We start from the raw sequence: 23,437 nt of genomic DNA, 5'->3' as shown, positions 1-23,437 counted from the left end.
TGCATAATTCATTTTTGTTCCTCGTAGAGACCCAAGTAAGCAAATCCAAGGGCATTTTCTTTTCTAGCTGAGGAAATGGAGGCTCAGAAAGACAAATGACTTACCCAAGGTCACACACAGCACAAATAGCAAGGCTGGGACTGGAACCTAAGTTCACTCTCCAAACCTATATATTTTCTTTGACCTGCTATTGTCCCCTTACAGAGATAATGCAGAAACCCAGGCCCTGCATCCAGATTTACGAAAGACTGGGAGTTTGGGATTGGATAGGTTTCCAAACAAAATGTAGGGGACTGTTACTCTAATGATGAATGTGTTAATACTGCATAACATTGACCATACTTTTCAATTGACTAGTACAAATGGGTAAGACTCAGTCAAAATTTTCACCTCAGCAAAAGAGAAGCTGGAAGGTGTTTATGAATTTTTTTGCTCAGGATATTTCCAAACTATAAAAGAAGAGATTAGGGAAGTATCAAGTCAGAAGAGAGATAAGACTAAGTAATCGATGGTATGAACAGTGACCTTGAGAAAAGATGGCTGATTGGGTGACAGGAGTCTGATTAAGTCTTCATAGACTGAAGTTCTAAGACATCTTTTTGGGGATGGAAACTATCTATACTGAATGGTCAGAATATGAAATCATGTGCAGTTTCTCAACTATAACCTGCTTTTCTGCCCTCACAACTTTTCCTCGTGTTTTTCTCTCTTCCTAGATTTCCTTTTCTTCTGTTAACCAGTGATGAACTCCCACTCATCCATCAAGCCCCAGGTAAGATCACATGTTCAAGGAAGGCCCCAGTAGGTCCCAGAGAATTCTCTGCTCCTCTTCTTTATGAGATTTCCCTCTACCTTGACCATATTTCTAAGAAGTGAAGTACAATAATATCCAAGTGTATTTAAATTATTTCTCCATATCTAACCACTTAAATCTACAGTCCTTGAGACAGGAGACTGTGTCTTCTTCATCTGTTTACTGCAGGACCTGCATAAATGCTAACACACAGTAGACTGTCAAAGGCTTTCTCAGCAAACAGTGAAAAAAACTTGCAACACTGAAAAATTCTTTTATTAAACATACCTTATATAGCTAAAAAACTCATACACATTTGCATATTGTCTCTAGGTTAGATGCCCTACGAAAAAGAAATAAATGTCAGCATTTAATGAGATTTCTCTGCTTACAATCATGCTGTGGGAAGAGAACATTGCCACTGCTTACAGAATTTATTGACATCCAAGATTACATGTTGCTTTTGGAATGCACACCATGAAATAGGAAGAGAATGGCTAGGAAAATGTGAAAATGTGGACATGTTGGTAAAAAAAAAATAATCTTAAAATTATATTTGAGTATATTTTTATTCAAGTTAACTATCATAAATCACATAACTAAGTTACACATTCATGTAGAGGACAACCTAGATCCAGATATAAATCTGGAGACCTATTTGCTCTGTGAGCTCCTGAGCTTTTTTGAACCTTGTGTGTCTGTTAAATGGAGGCAATGTATATTTTTGGAAAATGTAAACTATTTGTCATTAAAATTTTTTGATGTAAAGAGGCTAATTACCCCTAAACCCATAGCTTCAACCCATTTCCAATTAAAAGTCCAATGGAATTATTTTTAGAATTTGGTGAGATATTTTCAAGTTCATCTAGAAAAATATCAGGGTAGCGTGAGTCAAGAACACCTTGGAAAAGAGGAATGATGAAGGCTTGCTACTACAGATACATGAAAGCATGTTAGAAAGTTACAAAGTAATTAAAAAATTGTTGGTACAGGGATAGGGCCAGACAGATGGATAGTATACTAGATTTTAGTAAGTGATAAAAATGAGATTTCAAATTAGGAATAAGAGCAGAGATTATTTAGTGAATGGATTGGCACAATTGGCTTGTCATCTGGAAAAATGGTAGCTAGTGCTATGTGTTAGGCATAGCTCTCCATATTTTATACCAATTAACATTTTTAATTTTCACAGGAATTCCATAAGTAGATACTATTATTATCACTATTTTACAGATGAGGAAATTGAGATATAGACAAGCTAAGTAGTTCATCCAAGATCATACAAGTAGTCAGAAGTAGAGCTGGAATTGGAACCCAGGCAGTCTAGACTCTGGGTTCATTGCTATTAACCATTATGTTTTACTTTCTCACAGCCTCATGACTTGCACCCAAATACATTTCAAACAGATTGAAGTTTTTAAAGTACATTTAAAACCAAAATATAAAAAAAATCTTTCTATAATTTTGGGATATGTAAGGTGTTTTTAAATGACATTAAAATCAGAAATTATAAAAGAAAAAAAGATTTGACTGTATAAAAATTAAAAATATTTTAGTAAAACCAAACCAATCCAATAAAATACAAAATACAAAATATTACAAATTAAACTAGATCAACCAAGCAACAACAGAGAAAATCCACAGAAAACACCGTCAGATGACACACTGGCACGCATGTAAGCAATGTGGTTAAATATTAATAGATCAATGAATAAAGAAGAAGTTCAACAGAGGATTTGTGAATTAACTCCTGGTATATTCGTGCACCGTAGAAAATCACTGTTTTTGGGGACAGTAGTGTAGCTTGTCATTCATTGCATGGAAATATGCCTGTGATACATTAGTCAATGAATAGAAAATTAAAAACTTACACTATGACTCTATTTTGTGTGTCGGGGGGGAAAGCATGTGGGTGCTTGCGTGAGTGAGTGTGTGTGTGTGTGTGTATGTAGGAAAAAGCCTGAAGTGGTTATATCTCAAAAATATCTCAGGGTGGTGTGCTTATGGATGATTTTTACTTTCCTTTTTTTTTTTTCACTTTTATTGATTGTCAAAATTCCTTACAATATACATGTATTTCTTCAACTTTGAAGTGGACTAAGCCTTGAATTACCCTTTTCCATAAATTTAGAAGAGGAATATTCTAAGAACATGATAAATTTATGTATTCCTAGATGACAGTAGTTTCTATGATGTTTTGGTGGAAAGCTTTAGAAAGGTTTAGAGAGACTGGCTTATAGTGAAAAGCCAGTGACACCATATAAGTTACTAATTTCTACATTTCAATTTCAGTGTGCTCTGAGAACATGACCTATATATACAATTTCTACTTTTGGGAATTTATCTTGCCTTTATTTTTGTAGCCAAATATATGACCTACATATGTAAATGTTCCTTAAGGTCTTATAATGAAGGTATATTCTCTTTTCTTCCCCTGAAATCACTATGTATATACTAACTTATTAACTTTGTTATTCAGATTGTCTATATCTTTCGTTGGTTTTTATCTACTTGAATGGCCAAAGTGGGGTTGGTATTTTAGTCTCTAATAGTTGTGTTTCTGAATATTTTACCTAGTATTTCTAATTTATATGCATTTTTATTCTTGAAATATCTGTGTACTGTGCTTTTTGTCAATATGCAAGGATATTCCCAGTCCTGTTTAATACTACTTGCTGCATATTCTCTTTTGTCTGAAATTTTTATTGTGAGTCCTAATTCCTATTTGATTGGACTTGCTAAAACATAAGAATGCTTTCCCTTTCTTTGTATGTTTAATCTTTTAAAATAATTTAATACTTTGGATTTATAGGTGTATCTTCCAGTTATGTTTTGATTTCTGACCATTTATATTTACTGTCACAGTTGATACATTTAGTCTCATTTCTATGATCTTCTTTCTATTATGCTTCCATACTGATTTATTTTATTAGAGTTTTATTCTCCAGAGTGGGATGCATATGTCCCAGCTGGTGTATAAGATCATTCATTGGAAAGTCAGAAGAAAATATTTTTTTATTTAAAAATAAGAAAGATATTAAGCTTTACTAATACTTAATATGCTTTGATACCGGTATTTTGCTCAGGTCCACATGTAAGGCAGACCCACTCTGTTTATTCACAGTGAGTGAGGTAGAAGAGAGTGATTTCTAGAGTCAGGGTGAATGATGGTGACACTTTTACATTTTGCTCAGTTTTCTTGACTCACTGGAATTTAAGTGTGCTCAAGTAAGTGGTTTTAAAGGTTATTTCTTTTACTTTTATCTATGCTAATTCACAAAATTGGCAAGAATCTTAAAAATAATTCCTGGAAAAAAAAAAAAAAGAAAGGCAGGTTAAAAGTAACGTCCATTGTGCAAACACAAACACAAGAGAACGATAATAACAACTCTCTCCCTTCCACCACCACCACCACCCCCCAAAAAAGTAGACTAGGTAATACTTTCCCTTTTCCTGGCAGGAATTCACCATCAGCCACATTATGAGGTAATAGAGAACGTTTTCAAAACGGATGTTTGGAAATGTTTCCTGGTGTTTCCATTGCTATCTGATACATTGCTGAAATCAATATAAATGTTACGTTTATAAAAAATAGTCTCTCATATCAACATACTTTAAAAACTTGAAATAGAATTTTTATCCTATTTAAAAGTTTTAGAGAATTTTAAAACCATTTGTTGAAGAATAAAAATATAAGACATACTGGTACCTTTTCAAGAACAATTGAAAGTTGAAATTTACTACCACATTTCAACAATAACAATTACATAATTGGTAGAGGGGGAAATAGAACACAAGTGTCATGATTTTTAAGTGTAGCCAATGACATGTTTCTTTGCCTTGAGTTTGTCTAATCTCCTTGAAAGATCTTATTTAGTTATTAGTCATGAAAACCAAGTTTGAAATAAAAACGGACCCAGAATTGCACCTTTGAATTGCCACATTGCAAGATATGGAACCAAGATTTTCAAAAACATTGAAAGCAAATTTAATCATTCTTCTCCCAATGAAAGTTATTATTTTAGTGAAACCAGAAAGTTGTTTGTATTATTAGTAGAATTTGTTTTAAATTAATGTTAATTTCAGGTTATATCTCATGCTTTTCATGATTCTGTTACTGTATGTTCTATAATGAATGTACATATACATGTACATACAATGGTACGTGTATTTATATCTAATTTATTAATAATCCTGGGGTGCCTGGATGGCTCAGTTGGTTAAGCATCTGACTCTTGACTGCAACTTAGGTCATGATCTCATGGTTTGTGCTCTTTCTCTCTCTCTCTCTCTCTCTCTCTCACAATAAACAAACTTAAAAAAAAAAATCTCTGGAGCGGAGATGTATTGCTCGAAGTCTCACTGATAAAAATAAGAAGGTCAGTTTTTAAATTTGGCTTATGTATTTTTCCTTTAATTAAAAAAATTTGAATGTATTTTCTCTAATTATTGATGTCGAGAATTAAGCTATGTTTATTTCCATTGCATAAGAAAGTTAACATACTTGCATATATTTTTTCCCTCATGTCCTAATTTTTATTGAAAATAAGTTTTGATTTTGACCCAAGTTATTATCATTTTCATCATGTAGCTTCCTTTCTGAGAATTATTATTAATGTCTGTATTAGGTTTTAAAACCATATTTATAATTATTTAAACAACTTTAATTATATCACTGAAGCTTTTCTACCACAACTTCCACATTCTTAAATTGTAAAAATTTTGGTTTATGTCTTGATTAAATCACTAATTGATTTTTTTTTTTTTTAGCTTCATATACAGACTCAATTGTTTAGTTATAGAATTCTTTGTCACAATATTTTCCCCTCAAAATGCTGTAGACAGCACTCCGTTGTTTCTGGAAATTTGCAATACAAAGATGTCTGTTTTATCTCTACTGTATTTTTTAATGTTATTTTTTTTTTCTTCATTTTGATTTCTGTGATTCTTCTACTGGTTTCTCCTGGACTCATTCCCATGGCTATTGTCTTTATCTTTTCACCTGGCACTAGAGGGTCTAAGATAGCCTCAGATGGTTTCATGCAGTCTGAGGCCTTGGTATTGGCTGTTACAGGGGTCTTTCTCCAACCTCTCTCTCTAATGACCCAGGCCACATTACATGGTGATGAGGATGTCCCAATAGGTGAAGACACAGCTCAAGGCCTAGGCTCTAGAACTTGCCCACGTTACTTCTGACACTTCCTGTTAGTCTAGACAAGTCACAAGGCCAGCCAGATTCTATCCACCTCTGGATAGAGGGTGTGGCATTGTGATTGATAATGAGAAATATACATTTGATCTTTATCCCTGTTCTGAAGCTAAAACCTGTGAAATCTCCACAGTGACATATCTTTTGGATGCTAATGAGAAGGTGGTGGCTGGGGGCTTCTGAATAGACTCAAGGGAATCAACCACATGATTAGGGGGTTGGAACTTTCAGGCCTACCTTCCAATCCCTGGGGAGGGGAGAGGGGCTAGTGCTTGACTTAATCAGTGATGGCCAATGACTTAATCCTGCCTACATAGTGAAGCCTCTATAAAAATCCTAACTGAAGGGGTTTGGAGAAGTTCACTTTGCCAAACACATGGAGGTACTGGGAGGGTGGCATGCCAGAGAGAGCGTGGAAGCTCATGTCCCTTTCCCAACACCTTGCCCTGTGCGTCTCTTACACCTAACTGTTCCTGTGTCGTATTCTTTTATAATAAACTGATAATGTGGTTCGTAAATTGTTTTCTTGGGTTCTATGAGCCATTCTAACAAATTGTTGAACCAAAGGAGGGATTCATGGGACCCCCAATTTATTGCCAGTCAGTGAGAAGCACAGATAAAAACCTGAACTTGTGATTGGCATCTGAAGTGGGGGTAGTCTTGTGGAACTGAGCCCTTAACCTGTGGGATCTGATGTGAACTCTGAGTAGCTAGAATACCCAGCTGTCCACAGAGAATTGAAGAATTGCTTAGTATGGAAAAATACTCACACATCTGTTGTCAGAAGTGAAGTATTAGTATTAGTGTGAGCATAGTAGAGTATGGAAAAACAGAGTTTTCCTTTAGTTGGTAAAGACAGTATAGAGAAGAAGTAGAATTTTTCCTTTCCCAATGATGCAGGCTAGGTCCAAGGAATTAGAGGGAATTCCACAGTTTTAGCCAAGAGGGTCCTTGGCTTTGTGCAGCCTAGAAATCAAATGCAAGTGTAAGGAAAGCGAGAACAGAGTTTATTGAAGACCTAGAGAGAGTGCGGAGTGTCTGGGAGACTGGGAAAAGAAAGAAGAGTGAATCTTGTCTTTACCTGGGTTCTGGGGTTGTATTGAGACTTGTGCTCTGGTGTACATGTCTCCTCAGGTGTCCAGGAGCAAAGGTGAGTATTTAGGTGTCTTCTGTAAGCCACTTGTGCCCTAGAGCCAGGGGTCTTGGTGAGTTAGTGGCCTGGAAAATGCACATGATAACTCCTCCTTGTCACTCATTAGATGTTGTCTATTGTGCTAGAAGGCTCTAAGGAAATCAACTCCTTGGCCTTTACAAGGAGGACAAACATTATCTGTACTATAAGGTGTGGGTAAGGCAGGGATGCAGATCCTAACAAGAATGGAAGCAGGAAAAGGAGCAAAAAAGCAGTCCTTTATGGAGTTTCTTTAGTTTCCCTATCTCACCAAGGCATTGCAGTCACATTGCAACAGGGCATGGATGCTGGGAAAGTAGGAATTTGCAGCCATTAAACAATTTGCATGAATTAAACTCCAACATTCTTAACAATAGAAGTTTATTCTTTACCCTCCTCCACCCCTTGATGATCCAGAGTCCCAGTTTTCTTCCATTCCTGAGGACCTTTCTGCCAAAGCAGGCAGATTTGACAGAGAAGACATACTGGTTTCTCAAAAGCCTTAGTCGAACTTCACTTTTACTCATATTCCTTTGGCAACAACTGTTCTTATGGCTCTACCGTAATGTGAAGTGGAAGGTATCTTCAAAGAATAACAATGGAAGGGAGACCATGAATCTTTGGTGGACAGTCAGTCATCTATGCCACATCCAACAGTTGTTTTGTATTGTTTTGTTTTGTTTTTACTTCCACTCCTGACTCTGTTATCAGAGACTCATTCAGAAGCCCTCCAGAGTCTTTCTGAGAAACAAATTAGTATATTTGTGTTATTTCTTAGAGTACATGTTTCAAAAGAAGCATTTTATGTCTTCAAGGTGATTTTCTTATTCTTACGTGCAGCTTCTTTTGAGGACCTAGGACCAACCCGCTGTTTGGCATGGCCTCCTACTTGATATGGCCTTTTGCTTCTGTTGTGAGCAGTTTCTTCTTGAGATGGGTCCTGACTTAAGGAGAAAGGCTAGCAGCAGAACTGGCATTTTGATGGTTGGGTTTTCCCATCCCAAGATCTCTTTTCATCCCTGCAAATTACTCTTCTAGGGATTGTCTTGGTCCCTCTACTTCCTTTCTACTCCTTCTCTATCATAGGGACAATCATGAATAGAGCCTAAATGGTGCCTTGGGTTCATTACCATTAGCCTATATGAAATATGCATCCCCTAACGTGTTGGGCATATGTATGGCATCCTTCCTATTTTCCAACGCTGATGCTGGTTTTTCCCTAATTTTATATCCGTTGGTCGTCCCATTTGACTGAGGGTGGAGGGCTGAGTGTTGGATGCCTGCACTTACATCACCATCAGATGCAGAGGAATTACACAGTATTACATTGAAATGCTTGTGGAAATTATATGGCGTGTGATATCAGTTTCTTTAAAACACCTTGTAAACTTTTACTCTTGCAGAACTATCATAAATCTGTTTAATTCAACAGTTTACACTAAGTATTCCAGTATTCCACTTCGAAATAAAGCATGTTTCTGCTTGATTGAAACTTTGCACTGTTGGAAGTTGTTAAGAATACCATTTGTTGCAGCCAAACTTCTCCATATCTGATAAGCAAAAATCGTGATAGATAACTCAGTGTGTATTTGTTTAGTGGGGAGTTGCTGAGACCACACAGCTGTGCCAGAAGTGGTGCTCAGCACTGGGCTACAGGCATCAGGAATGGCGCTTCTGCCCTCATGCTGCTCACAGTTGTTGAGGAGCAGACAGTAATTGAATCAGTGGGATGATGTTTTGGAATATGAACCTCTCCCCCCTTGCACGTGACCTTTCCTTGGCGGCTTTCACGCTGACTCTGGGGAAACAGGACTGAAAGGGTAAGAAACAGAGAGGTTTTCTTTTCTTGTTGTTTTTTTTTTAACCTTCAGCACAGGCTTTCTTTTTCTTGGTTTTCTTTTTCTTCTTCTTTTTTTTTTTTTTTTAACCTTCAGCACAGGCTTTTGAGACGCAAAGGGCAGGCTGGAGGGAAGCAGGGTGTGAACTTTTATGCCAACACAGGAAATCTGAGAAGAGTTGTCTCACTTGTGGTTTCGGCGTGGTTTGGGAGGAGGAGGAGAAGTGACCTTGTGCAGCTGAGGCGTGTGAGGTGGAGGGGCAGACCTGGGTGTCCATGTGGTGGGGTGGCAGGGTCCACACAGTGGTCCTCTACAGCTTCTTCAGCCCAGGATCTCGCTGAGGTGCAAGAAATGGTCTGTGCCATCTTTTCCATGGCTTGGGACAGTTATAAACCCTCCTCAAAAAAAAAAAAAAAAAAAAAAAAAAGAAAGAAAGAAAGAAAAGAAAAAAAGAAAAGAAGATGCTGAGCACCATGACACCCAAAGAAGCAGCTGATGATAGAGAGGAGGAAGCCTCTGGGTTGGTTTTATGGCAGTAATGGGCAAGGGCAAAACCCACTCCCTTTCATTGATACCTATAATGTGAGATTCTGAAAGAGATTTCTATGGAGATGGCTGCTGAGCAAAGAGAAAAGGGGATGGTGCCGAGAAGCGTCAGCAGGATGGGGCTTCACTAGGGTGTCAGTTCGACACCCTCAACCCATGTCCTTCTGGGTCAGGTGTCTGATAACACGGGTGGCGTGAAGGTGGATTGTGGGGTTTTAATAACATAGATTTTGAACTCAGTGTAAAAACACCATCCAGCAAGACTGCCAAATGTATTTACATGAAAAAATTTTTGAGGGCATATGAACCACATCATGTGCAACCATATGTTCAATAAAGACCACCATAATTTAAAAAAAAAAAAATACATAAAATCATGATCATCCTGGAAAATCCTAATCTCCAAGCACAGAGTAGGGAGTAGATTATGAACATCCTAAAATGAAGCATGAAATGTCTATTACATATGTAATATATAAATGTATTTATTCTTATAGGAAAATTATCATGGTATGTAGGATTATGGAAGAGTTTTCTTTCTCATTTTTCAAGTTTCAAATAATGAGCGTGTATTTTATAATTAGAGAAATTGTGATTATGATTCTTCTGAAAATAGGAAATTGGGACTCTGTTCTCACAAACAAAGATTTTTTTCCATATATTTTTCACTATAAATTATCTTCGTGTGTCTATCAAAATAACAATTAATATGGAAACTTGAAATTAAGATTGTGTTAAAAATTATTTTTATAAGTTTTGTTTTAAGGGGGAGATTGTTTTGTTTTGTCCAGCATCTTTTGAAGCTATAACTGTACCATAAAAAATTGGCATTTTCAGCATAACTAATAACTTCTAAATACTGTTGCTTTGAGAAGAGAAAGAAATGTGGTTCTTTGTTCTTGAAACCAAAGACAAAAGGATCATATGGCCCCGTTTCCTCTAACTTACTTCATTGGGTTTGACTTATTTTGACATCAATTCCATGTCCTGTTTCCGTAATCTGCTTGACATTGATCTCAACATTTCATTAGGAATTCATGGTGGAAAGAAATTACTCTGAACATTTGTACCTTGTTCTTACAGTAAATGAAGTGTCATTTACATTTTATATCTTTTCCTGCTAACCTGTAACCCTGGAAGACTTTGGTACTTTTCCATTATTAGCTCAAAGATATTTATTATCATTTCCCCTCTTGATTTATGCTGAGGCCTCAGTGATTGAGCCGTGATTCTCAGGGTCATTATATAAAATTGCGTAAGTGATCCATGAGCAAAAAAACTCTTTAAATTTCTTGACAACAAACTGAAGGAGGAGTTGGTTTCCTAAGTTTTCCTTTTATAAAAGGGCTGTGTTATTATAATGGCACAGTTTTAGCTACTGTGGTTTGATCTTCTGGGTGTGAAAAGGTACAAATTTAAATTCTAGAAATGACATTTTATAGCAGAAAGAGCACCAGCTTTAGAAATGACAGACCTGAGTTCTCATTTAGCACTCAGATAATTACTTGCCGTGTGTTCCTAGACAAGTTACTAAGTTCTCTGAGCCTCTATTTTCTCATCTTAAACTGAGAATCAAAAAACAAAACAAAATTATCGGGATTATTACGAGGGTGAGAGAGTGCCTTATTGGTAGTAAATGCTCAATAAATGATGGTAACAATGTGTTCGTATCTTTGCTTTCCGCTCTGTCAATTTCTGTATTGGTGGAATGGCTGGCACATACTGAACGACTTACCAACTGTGGCTCTGAACTTGGGCATTTAGAAAGGCGTGGTTTGGAATGTAGGAGGTTATCTGTCTAGAGGCTTTGAAAACTCAGTTGAGAGGGCTCAGTCCCACATTTGCAGTGACGAGATCAAACAGCCACCATCAGCGACATTGTGACTACTCTGAAATACACCCCCAAATCAGAAGGTTGCCTAATCATCTTAACTGTGAAGCTCATTTTATGTATTTATGTACTTATTTCAATACCTGTTCATTGAGCACCTACCAAGTACCTGGATACAGAGTAAAAAGGACAGACAGGGCCCCCGGTTGTATGGAAATGTCTTTTGAGGCTGGAGAGAGTTAAGAAGAAAACCGGATGAGTGAATAAATAAAATAACGGGAGCTTGTTGGAAATGTTGGGGACTCAGTCAGAGAGTAACAGAAGACGTATTGAGATAGAGGGGTCCTACTCCTGGAAGGCCTCAGGCTACGGCTGACATTCAAGCTTCAAAGAGAAGCAGCAACTTCTGCAGAGAATGGGGCCAAGACCAGTCCAAGAAGCCAGAAAAGCATGTGCAAAGCCCTAAGTCTGGGAACACGGAGCATTTGATGAATATCCAGGTTGTTGTCAGGGCCACGGCAAGTTTTTCTTCTATCATTCCACTTATTGAATGAGAATTGATGAAGTGGAACTTATAACCTGAGACCCTTGTTAGTCAGGTATTAAAATATTCTGGAATAGAATAGTCCAGAAGATTATATATAGATAGGCAGGCATCATTTCTAGTAAGATAGATTTACAGGCCACGAAATAAAAGCTATCCAGCCCTCTTGTTTGTTTTTATAAATAGCAATAATGATATAATAATAATACCGCTATTACTCTATTGTACACTTGTAATTCACAGAAAGCCAACTAAATACTAGAATGTTGCTATTTCTTGGTTTGCAAAAACTTTTTAAAGTACTCATGTTGATTTCCCACTCTGGTAGATGAGGATTTACCCCTATCCACAGTGTGCATTTCCCCACTTTCAAAATAATTATGTGACCGTATAAAGATGATTCATAGCTGGGCACGCAGTATTGCACGATTCCTTTTCTCACGCAATATTTCATTGTCCTTGGAGTTAATCTTGTTTTTGTCCTTTGCTTAGGTTTGTATGTTCTCTTCAGTTCATCCCCAAATTTACTCCCAGTTGTGTAAAATCAAAAACATATTAGATAGTTTATTAATTTCCTCTCCTTGAAGAACTTTCTTCTGTATTCTTTTAACCTGCTCCCACCTGGGATGGTGTGGTGAACATGGAGATGTGTTGCCCAGAAGCCCTTTCAAGGGCGGGATCTTTTTTTGTTCCAGCTGCTGTCAGCTTCCTCGTCTTCTGCCTCCCCTGCAGAGAGCTGGCCCTCCCAAGGCCTTCCCAAGGTGGCCTGTATCCAAAGATCAATATGGAGAGGGAATAAAAGGCACTTCAGCCCACTGTGGGATAACTTCAACGTGCTGTAATATTCCACAGCTTCCCGAGGGGGTGGCCAAGGTATTATTTTATCTGCATCACAATGCAGTTCTTCAGTCTGCTCAGTCTTGCATCTGTCTTGTCCTCTTGTCCTCTTGTCCTCTCCTTTCTTCCTATAATCTGAGAAGTATTGATCGCTAATAAATATTCTGCATGTGAAACCCTTCAATGCCTGCTTCTCAAACTAGTTACTCTCTAGGGAGAGTTTTCTTGCAATGTCCCTTCACTATCATCCTGGAGATTCCTTTGATACATGTTAGATTCTCTATTTTTAGGATCTCAAGCCTTCTTCTCTTTGCTTTACTCTCTAGTAGTTTCCCAAGAAGAGTTTCAAGGAAATTATCTTTTTAAAACCTGTGTGTCTGAACATTTATTCCTATCACATATAGCTGATAGCTTAGTTGGGCATAGTCTTCAGGGAAAGAAATAATTTCCCTCAGAATTCTGAAGGCATTGTTCAATTTTTTTTTTTTTTTGTTTCCACGTTTTGTGTTAGGAAGTATGATGCCAGTACGACTCTTAAACCTTTACATGAAAGCTGTATTTCTTCTCTGCAAATCTGTAGGATCCTCTTTGTTCCCATTGTTTTGAAATTACATCTTTCTCCAGTTTAGGATTCTGGTAGTTTATTACTACTCATCCAGTTACTTTCCACCTTCCCAAATTTTCTTTCTCTTAGCTCCTCTGTTTTCTTTGTCCTTCTATATCTATACTTTAAAGCAAACAGATGGGTAGACAGACAAACAAACAATAATAACACATTATAGTGCCTTTTGGGAAGGAGGGAGCAAGGGGTTAAGTATGTATGTTTAGCCCCACATTTTTAAGCAGAGATTGAATTGGATGTTTTCAAGGAAAAGTTTATCTGGGGAAGCTGCTATATCTTTCTTTCCTCTCCTCCTCCCTTTGAGTTTTTTTTATTCTTTCCCAAAAGCACTAACTGCATAACTATGCCAAATGAGAAGTTGTGTCTATAAAAGTCATTGTTTTAGTGCCTTTGATTCTACATATCCATGGCTAGGATATAGAGATAGCTCCGCTCTCTTCTGATTCCAGTCCTGTGTAGACTGTGCTAAGAGCCAACAAACTGCTGTTGACAAGGAGAAGTCATATTTATGCATTCTAGTTAAGTTGGTCACCTATGAATTTCCATAAGACTCAACCTAAGGAATGTCCATTTTCAATAAATGCAGAGGGCTGCAGGTTTCTTGAGGAAATTGAATTAGTGAAATAGATCCTTAAGTCCACTACTGAAAACTCTTACCCACAAGTACTTTTTTGGTGGGAGTGACTGACACGGTGCAAACAGAACCCCTCGGCTGAAATTAATGAATAATTAGTTGAGAGACAAGAGAGAGAAAATGGATCCCAATAAATCAGTTCCCTAATTCTTTACAACCTTTAGAATTAGATATGCTCAAAATATGAGATGCAACTATTTACCATTATGTGCTAAATAATATAAACTCCTAGAACATAATTCTTATGGTCATTAGTTGAGAAAGTGAGAAAATTGGAAGCTCTTAACTTCTTGTTCTATCTGTTCTAGTGAAAGAGCACTAGCAGAACAGATATCCCAACCCCACTTAAAAAAAAATTCAGCCACTATATTTAATATCTTTGTGACTTTGGGTAAGTTACTTTGGGTAACTTTGGGTTACTTTGGGTAAGTACTTTGGGTACTTTGGGTAAGATAAACGTTCTGTATTTGTAATTTGGAGAAAATATTAATTTCTTCATAGGGTTGTTGTTAATGTACGTAAAGCTTTGAGCATGACAATGTTTATATATGGTAGGTTTTCAATCAATATAGTTTTCTTCCCTCTTGTCATCTGTGTTCGGCCAAGAACATTGTAATTTGTATGTGCAATAAAATTTGGGGGCCACACTATTAATACTGTTTTGAAGAATCTACTAGATAAGGAGGTTTCATCTATATTAACTGAACGGTGAATTCAGGTGGGTCTTAATCCCCTCCATACACGTTCCATCCTCAAATTAAGGCCAATTTGAGGTGGCATGAGGGCCTCAGAATGAGGGAAGATTTCATAGCTAGAGTTAACTGCAGCAAAGAAAATTGGGGTCTGTAAATAAGAACTGACAGCTAAAGCAAAGATTAATCTTAATGGCATGCATTAACAATATGCAATTTGAGATTGGCAGTGGAGAATTCTCCCTGAGAACTGGCGTTAGGCAGTATGGGTCTTGACAAGAGAATTCACATGGGCAAGCACATTCATTCAATATGCCTTTTCTGTCCCAAAGACATTAGCATACCCAGAGACCCACAAGATCAGGGAAAGTGGCCTCCTTATTCACATCAAATCATTGTATGTACAGACCGTTTCCATTTAATGTAATTGTCATTCGGCAGTAAAAACTCACTTGTATAACTTAGAAGTGACAAGGAAATTGGATGGAGCTTCACATGGTTGACTCTCGGAGAAGAATGAAGCAGTGACTAGAAAGCTTGAAATTAAACCCCAGTGTCTGTAAAGGTTTAGGGGGGTTGTGTTCACATACAAAGCGATGGCAGAAAGGAGCCCAGTTGGGTTATTTAGGACTTTTCACCAGACTTGTTTCATAGGATACTTCTCTTGGGTCGGATTCTGGACTGAAGGGTACCACTGTGACCACCAACTCCTCTTCATGCTTGAGGGTGGTGAAGAGCCAAAGGGCCTAGGGACCATGAAGTGCCTGGATATTGCCTCCTTCAGAGTGTTCAAACTATTGTTGACTCTCTGGGCCAGTCAGGCAACATAACTTTTTTTTTTTTTTTTAATGCCTCATTTGAGTAGATCCAGTTACAACTGCATTTATCCTTCCTGATGAGAATCTTATAAATATTAGTGGAAGTTATCTGAAAGTTTTAGAAAAGGGAATTTACAAAAATATTGCAGCTTTTACATTTCAAAGGATATATTTAAGTTGTAAACTGATAAAAAGCTTACTTTGTTAACTGTGCTTTCTTAACAGCTGAAAGATAAATATCTTTTCTAAATTTATATTTTCTAAAAATATGCATTTCCCCATTTATTAAAAGTGCTCTTTTATTCTTCAAGTACACAGTAGTTTTTGTTGTACGGAAAATTATATTTTCTAATACTACATATTCTCTATTTGGTATATCATTACAGAAAATGCAGATATGTAATAGTGGTTATTGAATAATCAGGTATTTGCTAGATGGGCATAATCCTGAGAACCAAAGGTGATTTGCTAGATGGGCAGAATCCTGAGAACCAAAGGTGAGATGGCATTTTTATTGTAGACAGTAGGGAAGGTATACCTGCAGAGTTATGGCAAGATTTGAGAAACTTATACATGTCCCAAGAACTACATATAGATTGGATCAGTATTACATGTTGCATGTACACATGGGATATCGAAATAGCACATGAACATTTTTCACTTCAAAATGTCCTCACGTTTGAGAACTTGTGGAGCCACTTTTCTGTTCTGAATTTTCAGATATGATCTGTCTGCTATCTTGCCTGGCACAGACTGTCATGGATGGGAAAGAAGGCTAAGGAATGTACATGGAACATCTCCATGGTCCAAATAGTGACCTCAAGCTCAGGGAGGCACTGTAATATGGTCAAGGTCATGCAGCTAGCTAGAGATATAGCCAGCTTTAAAACCCAAATTGGTCTGATTTTAAAGTTTTTTTTTTAATGTTTATTTATTTTTGAGAGAGAGAGAGAGAAAGGGAGAGCGAGTGGGGGGAGGGGCAGAGAGAGAGGGAGACACAGAATCTGAAGCAGGCTCCAGGCTCTGAGCTGTCAGCACAGAGTCTGACGCGGGGCTCGAACCCACAAACTGCGAGATCATGACCTGAGCCGAAGTCGGATGCTTAACCGACTGAGCCCCCCAGGCGCCCCAAGTTGGTCTGATTTTAAAGCCCAAACCCTTTTAACTCTATCACATTGCCTTTCAACTGAACATACTTGTTTTCTTATACCATACTTTAAAAGATTCAGTTCCTAGGAGGAAATAGAAGAACATGTGTGCACAGGGGTGTGGAACTATGTTTATACAGGTTGCTTTGAGCCTCAGTAATCAACCATTTAATACAATAAAAGAGAGAGGGTTAAGGGGTGCCCCACATGGAATAGCAGTAGAAAATGGTCCTGAGCTAGTAAGGAGCCCTGGAAGAGTGGACAAGTTCTGCCTGGGGAGTCAGGAGGCATCCCTTCTCACCGCATCCCAGCCATCAACCTTCCGTGAGACTAGGGAGACACCCCTACCCTATTGTGCCCTCTGTTCTTTCATTTGTAGAATGAAAAGGAGAAAGGTAGCCTGAAAAACAAACTGGATATCTGCTCTGGCTTCCTCATCCAAATGTGCAAGACAGCCAGGCTATGGAATAAAATTCGAGTCAAGTCTCCATTGTTATCACTGGCTATATTTCTTGAGTAAATAATTAAACTTCATCTATTTTAAACCAATCCATTTTTCACCAAAATTATATTGATGAAGAAATCACAACAAATATCATTCTTTCATTTACTTTGCCATGAGTCAAGTAGTGCTATAAACCCTATTTCTGACTCCTTAACATCATACTGACTTTATTGTCAAAAAAGAACAGTGGGAATATGTGCACAGAAAAAATTACTTTCTTTCTGCACAATTCAAAAATATTATGAAATAGCCACAGGAGAAGCCATGTTAAGTCAAATGGGCCCCAAGGGCAGACCATCAGTTTTATATACATCATTCACCATAGAATTATTATTTTTTTTTTAATTTTTTTTTTCAACGTTTTTTTATTTATTTTTGGGACAGAGAGAGACAGAGCATGAATGGGGGAAGGGCAGAGAGAGAGGGAGACACAGAATCGGAAAAAGGCTCCAGGCTCTGAGCCATCAGCCCAGAGCCTGACGCGGGGCTCGAACTCACGGACCGCGAGATCGTGACCTGGCTGAAGTCGGACGCTTAACCGACTGCGCCACCCAGGCGCCCCTAGAATTATTTTTTAATTAAAAAAAAAATTTAATGTTTGTTTATTTTTGAGAGAGAGAGACAGAGGCAGAGAGAGGGGGAGACATAGAAACTGAAGCAGGCTCCAGGCTCTGAGCTGTCAGCACAGAGCCCGATGGGGGCTTGAACTCAGGAACCACGAGATCATGACCCGAACTGAGGTCAGATGCTTTACTGACTGAGCCACCCAAGCACCCCACCATAGAATTCTTAATGAGACTTTAAAGAAGACTTATCGACAAATGAATGTACTGTATTTTATAAGCATAACCAACTCAGAAGTATATTAAACAAGGACACAGCAGCACTGACATCACTAGAACTCATTGGTACCACCACGGAGGGTGGTGCCAGGGAAGCGTCCTTAGGTTTCTGACTCTCAGGGGATGCATAAAAATTGAGGAGTCTGCCCTGGAGCGACCCTCAACTCCCAAGGCCATTGTGATGAAGGGGCAGAAGAGCTTTCTGGGGCCCAGCTCTCCAGTCCCTCCAGCAGTGGAGGCGTCTTAGGACCCAATACAGCCGTCTTCATTTTGAACTGTAGAGAAAAAAGAATAACATGTAGATGTTATTTTTTTCCTAAATTACCTGAGAGTAAAAAGGTTGCTTAGCACTGAGATAAAGGAACACAAAATTTTGAATTAGAACATCTTATAGTTGGAAAGAAATCCTAGTGCCATGAAGTTTTACAACCATAGGAAATGGATAAAGGCTGCAAAATGTGTGACTTTATGACTTCTATAGTGAGGAAAAAATTAGGGAGGGGATGGAGGCAGAGCAGGGCCATGTAGATGGTAAATTTCTTGTCATTATAAGGTTTTGGTAAAGAAGCCAGAAAAACAAACGTTTGAATTAGGAATTGAGAGATTGAGAGTGAGCCCAGGACGACAACAACCACCACTATCAATCAATCAACCAATCAATCAATAAGAAGAATGTTAACAAAAACAGCAATAATAGCAATGATTCTTGGCTTTTTTTAGACACACAGCATTGCTTTGAGATGGACAAAAAACCATAAGAGTTCAGGAAGATGGTCTTGACGTGTATCCTCTTCCCATTGTGCCTGCATACAAAGGGGACCTTTCATCTTATAAATAAAATCCAAATTTGATGGAGTTCCTCCGCATTATGAAGCTATTGCCCTACAGCAGTTTGAAAAAGGAGAGATTAATTTGGCTTAAAATTGCAGCATGTAAGTGTGTGGCAGTGAGAACCAGGGCCACACTGTCTAATCCCGCAGGACATGCAAGGAGAAAACTGCTGGAGTCGTCAGGCAGTCTCCCTCTGTCAGAGTCCTCATTTGTCAGAGAGAGGTCATTGGTATTATCTGCGTCATCTGACCTAAAGGGCTTTTAGGGGGTGAAGGGAGACCAAGGGTGCCAGGCAACCCACAGAATGTCTGCTTTTCAGTACTTGAGCCAAAGAATCAGTTCTGTCCAAACATAATGGAGGCAAGAATTGCTAAGTCTGGGCTGTACATTTCAAGGAAGCAGTGAAAGAAGAGAGGCTGCATCCCATCTGATAAAACAGGGCCTGACTTGGCTGACCTGTAGGGAGGAGCGATAGGCCGGGCCACCATGACCCCTAACATCTTTCCCTGAACTACTTCCTCCCTCTTTGGAAGCCTAACCCTCTGAACAGATTGAGTAGTGATTCTTTGGCTGCACATCTGAGTTTCTTCACATTGCCAGCCAGCCTGGCAACTGCTTATCACACATGTAATCCAGAGAGATGGCTTGAGCTGGTTTCTGGAGACCTAGGTTCTTGGTCCAGTGGCCATGGTCCTGCCTGACATCCATGTTGTTTTGGGCCTTTATTGGCCAGTCACCTGGTGATATGTCCTGGTGAGCCTGCAAACTGCAAAATAAAAATCACCATCCTTTTTGAGAATGTGGACTTGAGAGGAAGACCAGATTTATTGGTCCACTCCTCCTGATTCACCCCACAGAAGCAAGGGTGGAGAAGATCTCCTTTTCCAGGTAGTCGACCCCAGGGAGGAAGCTTGCTGAAGAACTTGCCTGCCCGTGGGAGTTGTTTGGAGCCCCCAGCACCACCATCCGTCTCCTCTGTCAGAAGGAGATGTGAGAATATGATCTGGTTGCTTGGTGATGATGAGATGGTTCACTTTGGACCCCCAAGAAATGCTTCTTTGTGCTGTAGGGCAAAGCTTTGTGATGGCCATATGTCTTTTATGCAAGCACTGTTCATTCAATTATGATCTTCTGGGGTCTAAGGTTCTCTTGTGTATCAATGTTGAAGTTCCAAACAGTGGGAGAGAGCAAAGGTGTTTCAGAGGCCTTAACATCTTTATCTGAAATTATGCCATCTTTGGTAACTGAACAGTTTACTGAATATTCATCTTTTCTCCAGCTACCATTCGTTCATCTAGCTTCCGTCGGCTTTAAGAAACCATAATCATAGGGGCACCTGGGTGGCATAGTCGGTTAAGCATCCAACTCTTGATTTCAGCTCAGGTCATGATCTCACCGTTCCTGAGGTCCAGCCCTGTGTCAGGCTTTGCACTGACAGCGAGGAGCCTGCTTGGGATTCTCTCTCTTCCTCTCTTTCTACCCCTCCCCTGCTTGTGCTTTTTCTCTCTCTCAAAATAAATTTAAAATTAAAAAAAAAAGAAGCCATAATCATAAAAGCCCTTGGCGTGGATAGACTAGTAGAAGAAAACCCATGCGGAAAGGACATATCATTTTGCTTCCCCAACCAGCACTCAAGAGCTTTGCTATGTCTCTCAAGGCCAGTGGGCAGATGTGAGACAAATGTTTCTGAACCTTAGTCTTCTCATGTATAAAATAGGGGCAATAAGAACAGCTTGGGGCAAAGCAGGTACATGCTGTGGTGTTCTGAGGTTCAAACAAGGTAATATGTTTATCTTCCCAGCACAGTGTCTAATTAATTCCATTCTCTCCTCTTTCCATTTTTGAATTAGAACCAATCCAGATTCACAATGGAATCAACCTCCACATCCACATCTTCTAATCCTCTCCTCTCTTTGGGGAAAACAAGAAAACTCCACACTTTTTTCTCCCATATAATTGGAGTTCTACGTGACCAGGCCTGGCTGATCTCTCCAACCTTATCGCCATCTTACGTCCCATCCAGCCCACCATTCCTGCCCCAGGCACCACTGCATTAATCACACCTTCCCTTGGGCCACTTCTGACCACTGCAGTCTTACACTGTATGAATCACACTGCAGTGTAATGAGTCATGTCTGCTTCCCTCCCAGACTGTGAACTTCTTAAGGGGAGTGACCCCTTCTTGTTTGTATTTGATATCTAGTGCCTAGTAGGTAACCAATAAACTTTTAGTTAATAAACATTAAGCCTGACTCCAGGGGGTTGTAAAGATGGCCTGAATATTTTAGAGGGATCTTTTGGTTTCTTTGAAGACTTCCCACCAAATAAATACATATGATTTCATTTTAGAAGAAGGATAATTGGTTTTTCTCTGTGAACAAGGAAGACACTTCCTTTTTTGCTTCTTACTGATGTGTGGTGAAGGACATAAATTGTACAGGAAACAGGACACAGAGACATAAACCTGCTTAATCCAATTATATGTCTCAATCAACAGACAAGGTCCCAAGAGAGGAGAGGAAGATGCACAGGATGGAGACCACTGCAGGGGAGCTAGGAAGCTGTGCTCTCACTGGTTTCTTTGTTTGCTTGTTTGTTTTGTTTTTGTTTTGCTTTGTTTTGGAAAGAGAGAGAGGCAAAAAGAGGAGAAGGAAATATAGTGACTGCCATAGGAAATGAGAATCAGTGCTTAGTCTTTGGAATGTTGTTGAACAGTGGACACATTAATGATTTTTTGAAGACAAATGAAGCAAAAAACAAAACAAAACAAACAAACAAAAAACAGAAGAAGAAGAAAGAAAGCACACAAACAAAACAAAACAAGAAACCAAAGTGAGGAATACAAGAACCAGACTCTTAAAAGGAAAGACTCTAATTACAGTCATTGGAGAAAAGTCATGCTTGTAGCCTGTTGCAGACAACACACAACTTTTAATTCTCAGGAACGGAGGCCTGAAGAAGGCTACTGGGGTGCGGGAGACAGGGATAGTGCAGCACTGACAGTTAATGAACATGGGACCAAGCACTTTGACTTCACATAATATACCGTATTTAGCCCTTACTACAATAATTCTATACAGCAACTTTGTCATTTGCATTTGCAAATAAACTGATGTTCATCTATTAGCTGTTTCAACTGTTTCAAAGGTTTTTGTTCAGCTGGTTAGTAATGGTAGAGCTGAGATTTGAACCCACATCTCCTTGAGTCACTTTCTCTATCTCCTGCACTATACCATGGTCTTTCCACAATGGAATGTGACTTGTAAAACCCTATTTCCTTGGCTTCAGGCTTTAGGCTCATTTGTCCTGTTGGATTTGAACTCCAGAGCAGGGCCTCAGAGCTCCCCTTACTGTGTTATTCCTAATTAAATGTCCATTCCTTACACTTGTAGTTGAACCTCTCTTTTGCATACAACCTTTACCCTGTTTGTAGTGCTGAGCTCTTGAGTTCTTACCTGGGACCCAGACTGATGGAATGATTATCACCTAAAACCTTGCCTACCAGCATGGGAAGGGATAGAGAGTGTCCTGGAGAGTCTCAAACCAGCAATCACATACTCCAGTCAGAAGCGATTCCACCTATCACTCATTTGCTAGAGCCAGACGCAGAGAAAGCTGAGCACAGGAAATATTTGGTAAACAGCCTCAATGACTACTGAAGCATTTGTTGTTTCAACATACTAGATATTTTATATCTTTACCATGTTTATTATCTGTCTCCTGTCCAGAATGTTTGCTCCATGAAGACAGAGGTCTTAGTCTTGCTCCCAGATGTATCTTCAGTGCCCAGAACAGTGCTTGGCAAAAGCACTCAACAAACAGCTGAGTGAGTGAAACATATTATTAATTCTACCTTCATTTGCTGAGTGGTCTTGGGCAAGTCTTTTATGTTCTCTGAGCCTCCAAATTTCCTTTTAGAAAATGAGGATAAAGGGATAATCTCTTACAGCATTGCAGTGAGAATCGATGAGATAAGCAGGCAAAGTGACAAGTAGAAGACGTAACCCATGAAAAGCTCTGGATAAATTTTGGTTTCTTTTCACCTCCAGGGGCCATATTAGCCCTCTGACTTTTAATGCAATTCTCAAGCAAATCTGAATTTAAAAAAATAGAGCAACTGCATAGTTTGAATACATTCTGTAACTTTTCTGTTTCTCTCCCAGTGTGCGGAACAATACTGATGTTCGCCTCTGAAATTTTCCCCTTGCAATAGTTGGAAAACTGTGTAAGTGGAGGCTCTTTGACTCGGGGTGCGAGTGAAGCTGAGTACAGCCACTGGCCAAGCCTTTCAAACAGTGTAACAAATGATGTGTGGGCACAACTGGGGAAAATGCACACATTCTTCATTGGTCTGGTGAAATCATGTTTGGCCCCCAGGTGCACTTTACCTGTTAACAGCATTTAGACAGATTTATCAGCTGTAAATTTTGCACCATGAAAAAAAAAAAAGGAACATTTTTTTTTCCTCTTTCTAAAGATAAAGCAGAAAGATTTGTCAGCAACAGAGCAAATCAAACAAATTAAGTGCAGGGCTTCATTCTCTCTGCCCCTCAATGGCCTGGTTGTGACACATGGA

The 23,437-nt window shown here is 38.8% G+C and overlaps 2 long non-coding RNA genes across 3 annotated transcripts in view; one reads left to right on the top strand and one right to left on the bottom strand.

The window, feature by feature from the left end:
- The first annotated feature begins 648 nt into the window (after positions 1–648).
- LOC123592820 lies at positions 649–22,684 on the top strand. Its single transcript, XR_006709953.1, has 2 exons — positions 649–772; positions 22,590–22,684. It is a non-coding gene; the product is annotated as an uncharacterized LOC123592820 (long non-coding RNA).
- LOC123592819 overlaps positions 18,011–23,437 on the bottom strand; it is a 39,044-nt gene continuing 33,617 nt past the window's right edge. The window contains exons 4-5 of one of the 2 annotated variants that reach the window (XR_006709952.1): positions 22,072–22,076; positions 18,011–18,305 (exon numbers count right to left, since the gene is read on the bottom strand). This is a non-coding gene — a long non-coding RNA (uncharacterized LOC123592819). The remainder of the gene's footprint in view (positions 18,306–22,071; positions 22,077–23,437) is intronic. The other variant, XR_006709951.1, reaches the window with a different exon arrangement.

Source organism: Leopardus geoffroyi, chromosome D4, assembly GCF_018350155.1.
Source record: "Leopardus geoffroyi isolate Oge1 chromosome D4, O.geoffroyi_Oge1_pat1.0, whole genome shotgun sequence".
Taxonomy (NCBI): domain Eukaryota; kingdom Metazoa; phylum Chordata; class Mammalia; order Carnivora; family Felidae; genus Leopardus; species Leopardus geoffroyi.
Note: the sequence above shows the minus strand (reverse complement) of the source record. Positions and strands in the feature narration are given on the sequence as shown.